At 43.7% G+C, this 7,381-nt stretch overlaps 1 non-coding gene across 1 annotated transcript; it reads right to left on the reverse strand.

The window, feature by feature from the left end:
- Positions 1-3,217: 3,217 nt before the first annotated feature.
- LOC145408877 (5S ribosomal RNA) lies at positions 3,218-3,336 on the reverse strand. The gene has a single exon (XR_013898994.1). It is a non-coding gene; the product is annotated as a 5S ribosomal RNA (ribosomal RNA).
- Positions 3,337-7,381: the final 4,045 nt, after the last annotated feature.

The following is a 7,381-nucleotide window of genomic DNA, read 5'->3' on the forward strand; positions in this document are numbered from 1 at the left end:
GAAAAACATTGGAAATGCTGGGTTGTAACCATATAAGCAAATGGATACCTGGAGGTCTAGTAGTTTAAAACGTCCAATAAAGGTTTGTAACTGAGGCATGGTTTGGAGTTACTGGTCACATAATGCCATTGATGGATGAGTAACTGGTCACCATCACCGTAAATGTCTGCACTGAGTAGCTTAGTATCGTGCCTCTACGTTCCAGACGTGGCAATAATGGACTGAGTGATGGATTTTAAAAATTATTTGTACATTCACCTTCCGAACAAGCCTATATCTTTTCCATCCCTAATGACCTAGAGCAGCTTGTACAGAACCTTACCCCTATCCCTGACCGCCTTGGAGAGAGTTTCAACATAGCTGACCTCTTCTTTACAACTAATCCTTCTGCTTACACTGTTCGTCTTTCATCTCCGTTGGGCTCCTCCAATGACATCCTTATCTCTTTTAATTTGTTTTATCACTCAAGTAAGGCCTTTGGACCCTCCAAAGAAGCATTGGCGTGGCACGTCAGAGCTGCTGATTGGGAGGCATCAGGCAGTATTTTTTTGACTTTCCCAGGAATGACTATTGGTTCCATGGCCGTAAGCCACATGAGTGTGTCTTGCACTTTATGGAGGTTATTCTCTCAGGTATGGAAGTATACCTTCCTTTCTCATGCCCTTTGACTAATGCAAAACAAAAAATTGGTGTACTTACGCTTGCTCTAATGCTTTCCACAACAAGAAGGCCTACAAAAGGTACCGGAGCCAACCCACTCCTGTATCTCATCTCTTTTATTTTACTGCCCGGAATCGTGGTAAGTCTGTTCCTCGCTCTGCTAAAAATAATTTCATTAGTACTGAAGGCTCTCAACTCTCCAACTCGAATCCTTCCCACTTCTTCTGACACCTTTCTAAAAACTTTTCTAACAACTTTACCTCAATATCATTCCCTCCGCTTTTCCACCCTGATGGCTCTGTAGCTATTGCTTTTACTGATAAAGCAAAACTCTTCGTTTAGACTTTTTCCTCCAATTCCACCTCAGACAATTCCGGTGCTTTTCATTTCTCCCTTCTGACTTCATCGTGCCTGACATTAAAATTTCTTCAATTGATGTCTTCTCTGCCATCACTGACCTCAATAAGGCATGTCTGCCTGATGGGGTCCCCCCCGTTGTCCTCAAGAACTGTGTTTCTGTACTTACACCCTGCCTAGGTAAACTCTTTCGTCTTCGTTCATCAACTTGCACCTTTCCTTCTTGCTGGAAGCTTGCTCTCATTCAGCCTGTCCCAAAGAAGGGTGACCACTCCTGTCCCTGTAACTATCGCCGAATTGCTTTAACATCATGTACTTCAAAAGTTTTCGAGTCATCTCTTTAAAAAAATTAAAGCATCTTTCCTATCACACCCTTCTTTCTAATCGTTAGTATGGGTTCCGCCAGGGATGCTCCAATGCTCCACTGATGATCCTCTCACCTACCCTTCAGACTCCTGGTCATCCTGCATGAAGGACTTTGACGAATGCTTTGCCATTACACTTGACATCTCAAACGCTTTCGATCGGGACTGGCATATATCTTTAATTTCCAAACTGCCCTCTTACGGTTCCTATCCTTCTATCTGTGCTTTAATCTCTAGCGTCCTTTCTGGCCATTCTCTAGCTGCTGTTGTAGACGGCCACCGTTCTTCTCCGAGAACTATCAATAGTGGTGTTCCTCAGGGCTCTGTTTTCTCACCAACTCTCTTCTTTTTATTCATCAGAGACCTAAGCTGTACCTCTAACCCTATCCACTCATATGCTGATGACTCCACCTTTCACCTTTCCATTCGCTTCCTACAGCCTCCATCTCAGCAGTTACATCAACAAACAAGGGATGAGGCTATGGCTCACCTAATGTCTGAATTGGCTCATATCTCTGATTGGGGTAAAAATAATCTTTTTGTTCTTAATGCAACAAAAACTCAGTTCTTAAAGCTACTGTATGAACCCGACAGAATCTTTCTCAAGAATACATTCTATTTTTTTAACAATATCCAGTTCAATCTTGCACCATCTTTAAACATACTTGGGTTTCATTCTCTCGGGTTATGGAAAAAACATATTTAGTAAAATCTGCTTCCAAGAGATTAGGTGTGTTAAGCCAACTCTGTGCCTTCTTTACCCCTGCTCAGTTGTTGACTTTATACAAGGATTTTATTCGCTCCTGTGTAGAGTACCACTCTCATGTATCGGAAGGGGCCCTACTGTACATAGAGCTCTTCTCAACAAGGTGCAGTCAAAGACTTGTCGTCTCATTAATTCGCCTCCTCTTACTGGCATCCTTCAACCTCTGTCCCTTCGCCACACTGTTGCATCGTTATCTCTTTTTTATTGCTACTTCAATGGTCACTGCTCCTCTGAATTTTATGCTTGCATCCATCCACCACTACGGCGGACGCGTAGCACCCGGCTAGAAACAAACTCTCATCCCTTTTCTCTCAAACTCTGTAATGCAAGAGTTAACCTTTACTTCCAGTTTTCCGTGTATGAAACAGGCAACTCTAGAGCTGTCTCCTTTTGTATTTCCTACTGCCTACGACCCCCCCGTCATTCAAGCGCAGGGTTCCTGGCATCTCTAAATAAATGGATCATGAATTTGGCTCTCTGTTATCTTGTTTTTGTTTTTCTTGGAGGGAACAAGTTCCGGGCTCCTTGTTTTGGTTCCTTGTTTGAGTAAGAAAAATGATACACTTGTATTTTTTCTTTCAGGCATTATTTTATCTTGCTTAGCGATGGTATTATCATCATGTACGTGTTCCGTGTTTCCTTATCTCTCTCTCTCTCTCTCTCTCTCTCTCTCTCTCTCTCGCTAGGAATATGTGGCTAATGCTGTGTCCTTTCACTATGTCTCTTTCACTGAGTTAAAACTCAGTTTAGTAAAAGTTTTACTCCCTTTTTATCGGCAATTTCAGGTATCTCGTACAAAAGCAAAACCGTTCCTTCCATCTGGCTGCCCTTTCTCCAGCTCATACCACTTTCCCTCAAATACTTTTCCACCCGATCCCTCCATCTAAACATTGGTCTCTCCTTTCCTCCCTCCCTCCCTTCACCTCCCTCACATGCATTCTGCTTTCCAGTTTCCATCCATCCATTGCCAGACGCCATGTATCCCAAACGGGGTGGTCAAGGGCTTAGAGTTAATTGTTTTACAGGGAGGGGCACTAATCCTCCACCAACCCCACTTGACACGTAGGGATGCCAACAGCATCTGGTGTTCCCAGGCGGTCACCCATCCAAGTACTAACCAGACCCAACGTTGCTTAACTTCGCTGATCGGACGGGAAGCGGTGTACTCAACGTGGCATGGCCTTTGGCAGTTTCCTAGTCTCCATTTGTTCCAAGATTTTCGTTTTTAACACATTGCCTTGGACTTAATCAGTTTGAAAGTTTGAATATCGTTGGCTGTGCGAGAGACAGAAAGAGAAAGTGAGTTTTATGATCCTCCTCTTCATCATCATCCCGACCAGTTTTCCAGTCCGAAGATGGGATACGATACGGCTTAGAGAGCAAGAAAGACACACACACACACACACACACACACACACACACACGCACACAGTGGATATCAGTGTGTGCCACCATTCATACAGGATGGAAGACAGTAATACCACAGGAAATATGAGGCTTACACAGCCCACCCAATGTTTCTTTCTTTACCTTACTGGGACTGGCAGGAAGCACATCTATCAATACACAAAATACAAAATACAAAAATACGATATGCAAACAAAAATACAAAAGCATTAAGATATATGAGGTTAACAGGGAAACAGCAAATACTGAAATACAGGATATTATATTACGACCACCATAGTCATCGTCATCATCATACCGGTAAGGTAAATGTTAGGGTCAGACGCCTCGATGTAGCCGCTGCTCTGATTTCCGTAACATAGGCCTTTGAGCCTGTGGCGGGTTATTTACATAATAATCCGGGATACAACGCCACTGAATCATCCAGGTTACTACAGTTCACTCCCCCTGAGGTTGCCCTAGGAACTCATTTTCCCTACCAAACCACAAGGGGTGGATGGACATCTGAATCGAGTGATGCCATCTGTCTGCTCGATTTGAGCCCTAACTCTAACGGGCCTGCAGTTTCGCAGTCGTCGATGCTAACCTTTCAGCCACCGTGGATGAGGAAATTCACAGTAAAAAATACACAAACCATAAAAAAAAAAAAAAATAGTAAACCTCTCCTACCTTGCTCTACTTGAAATGATTGAAAGGATTCTCAACAACGTTTCAGACCACTGACAAAATACAAAACGTGCAATGCACTGTGCAGTACACTGTGATACAGGCTGGTTCACTTCACCTGCTCGTGGAATCCTACCTAGCAATGGAGAACAGGCTTGAGTTCTGCTTCGACCTAGTAGGGCCAGACTAGATAGGTATAACCATGCTATGAGGGTCTTCTGGCAGCAGTAAGACCAAGAGCACTCCCTTATGTCTCAAGAGACCCTCTTGACTCAGAGCATAAGCTGGAGAGGGTGGTGGCCCTTTGGGGATAGGGAGAAGGAGGGCACTCTCCTTAAGCCAGAAATTAGTGGTGGCTTTCCGAGAGTGGGGATGAGGAATGCGAGGAGGAGGTCGACCCGGCCACCTCAGCCCCCATCTTCTCTGAGCCCGTCTTAAGCTACAGCCCAATCTGGAAAAGATGGTGGTGGCTCTTCAAGGTTGGTGACGAGCCTGCTCGTGAAGGGCCACAATACAGAGGTGAGAAGGCTTCAGTGCTGCTTCGACTAACCGGGAGTATACTAGAAAGGTCCATTAGCAGCAATCAAAATACAAGCACTTCTTCAGCCACTGGGGAGGGCAAGTCAGTCTAAGCCAGTGCCGGTCCCAAGCCCGAATAAAAAGAGAGAGTGGGTGTCAGGAAGACCACCTGGCCATAAAAAACAACCAAACCAAAACTGAGCTGTATGACAAAGATTAGTTCGATACATCAATCCCAGACAGAAATGGAAAAAGGCGAAAGAAAAAGAAAAATAAGAATTGGTGGTTCATCTTAATTCTTTTGTATTGGGGGAACGGCTCGGTTTGCTGGTATGAGGAGCACAGATACTGGACAGTTTTGCGAAAGTACCAACCAGTCGTTCAATCACTAGACATAAAAATCAGGTACTATACAGTATGAAAAATTGTTATGGGAAGGTTGGAATAATGTAGGGAAGACACTGGTAATGCTGACGGAGCCATCCCCGAAACACAAGACAACTGGGATGCGTAATACATGAAGCAGGCTATACAGGACCCCAAATTATTCCTCCTTACCTTATCTGGATATGCAGAAAACATGGACCCCAACATGCAGGCCTCTGAGAAAAATATAGGAGGATTAGGATAGATTTAGAGCCGTTTTCTTTTCGTCTGGCAAAGATCCCTAGCTTCTTTCAGTTCATTGGATAGGCAAGTTTTTTTTTTTTTTTTTTTTTTTTTTTTTAATGCAAGGAAGAAGGAACCAAAGGCATGAGCCCGCAGTAACAGTTCCCTCCAAGAGAAAAACAAAATACAATAGAGAGCCAAATTCAAGATCCGATCATTTTGAGATGCCTGGACACACTACGTTTGAAAGACTGGAGATCATAGTCAGAAGGAAATACAGACAGAGGGAGACAGTTCCAGAGCTGACCTGTTGCATAAATGAAAGACTGGGAGGGAGTAACGGTTAACTCTTGCATTAGAGAGTTGGACAGAAAAGGGATGAGAGTTTGCTGCCAGACGGGTGCTACGCGCCCGTCGTAGAGGTGGAGGAATGCAAGCAGACAGTTCAGAGGAGCAGTGACCATTAAAGTAGCGATAGAAAAGAGATAAAGATGCAACAGTGTGGCGAAGAGACAGAGGTTGAAGGGAGTCAGTAAGAGGAGGAGAGTTAATGAGACGAAAAGCCTTTGACTCCACCCTATTGAGAAGAGCTGTATGTGGGGAGCCTCCCAACACATGAGAGTTGTACTCCACACAGGGGCAGATAAAACCCCTGTATAGAGTCAACAATTGTGCAGGGGTAAAGAAAGAGCGGAGTCGGCTTAGCACACCCAATCTCTTGGAAGCAGATTTTACAAGAGATGTAATATGATCTTTCCAAGATAAGTCCCGAGTAAATGAAACCCCAAGCATGTTAAAGGATGATGCAGGATTAATCTGAATATTATTAAACATTAGTGGGTATACCTGTGGAAGATTTTGTCGGGTTGATAGGTGTAAGAACTGAGTCTTAGATGCATTAAAGACAACCATATTATTTTTACCCCAGTCAGAGATATGAGCCAAGTCAGACATTAGGTGTGCCATAGCCTCATCCCTTGTTTCTTGAAGTAACTGTTGAGATGGGCGTTGCGGGAACCGAATGGAAAGGTGAAGGGTGGAGTCATCAGCGTATGAGTGGATAGGGTTAGATGTACAGCTTAGAAGATCATTGATGAATAAAAGGAAGAGAGTTGGTGATAGGACAGAGCCCTGAGGAACACCACTGTTGATAGATCTAGGAGAAGAACGATGGCCGTCTACGACAGCAGCTATAGAACGACCAGAAAGGAAGCTAGCGATGAAGGCACAGATAGAAGGATAGAAACCGTAGGAGGGCAGTTTGGAAATTAAAGATTTATGCCAGACTCGATCGAAAGCCTTTGAGATGTCAAGTGTAGTCGAACTGGAGGATAAAATTGACTAGTAACGAAAGAGACTCATTCCGACTGTAAATCCAACACTTCGAGAATTTTATGTAACTATGACTATGAATCCAAGTTGTGAGAATGGCCCAGTTCCCTCAGACGAAAAGAAACTAGCTATAGTTCGTGGAAAATATGAGTGTATGAGAGGGTGTGAGGGGGTGGGAGAAGGAATCCGTTGGTGTGTAGTGTGTGTGTGTGTGTGTGTGTGTGTGTGTGTGTGTGTGTGTGTGTGTAATTATGTATCCAGGTATATATGTATGTATATTTTATTTATTATACTGATGTATATGAGTTACTTCAAAAAATTTCGTTACAGATTCATAAGGTTACATATACGCGTGGGACCCCAAAATTCAAGGAATAGATCGGTTTCACGGCAAAATGGAATAGATCTTGTTGTCCCACTAGGAACCACTTGCCTGCAGTCTGTTGAATCATTCTGCCATCTGGCATCGCACTGAGAAGGTCTAGTTCGCACTAATGGCATTTTTCTTCGTTCGTGCACCTGACATGCGATTTGCGGCCTCAAACCAGCATGGCAGATTTGAATGAGCAAACAGTGTGCATTAGTTATATTTATTGCTCGGGAAAACCACGGATGAGGCAGTGACAATGCTTAAGCAAGGTTTCAAGAAGCAGGTTATGAAAAATAAACACAAGTCTACAAATGGTACGGGCGTTTTAAC

This window comes from Coenobita brevimanus, chromosome 78 (genome assembly GCF_032717465.1).
Source record: "Coenobita brevimanus isolate Jiangsu-jjx chromosome 78, ASM3271746v2, whole genome shotgun sequence".
Taxonomy (NCBI): domain Eukaryota; kingdom Metazoa; phylum Arthropoda; class Malacostraca; order Decapoda; family Coenobitidae; genus Coenobita; species Coenobita brevimanus.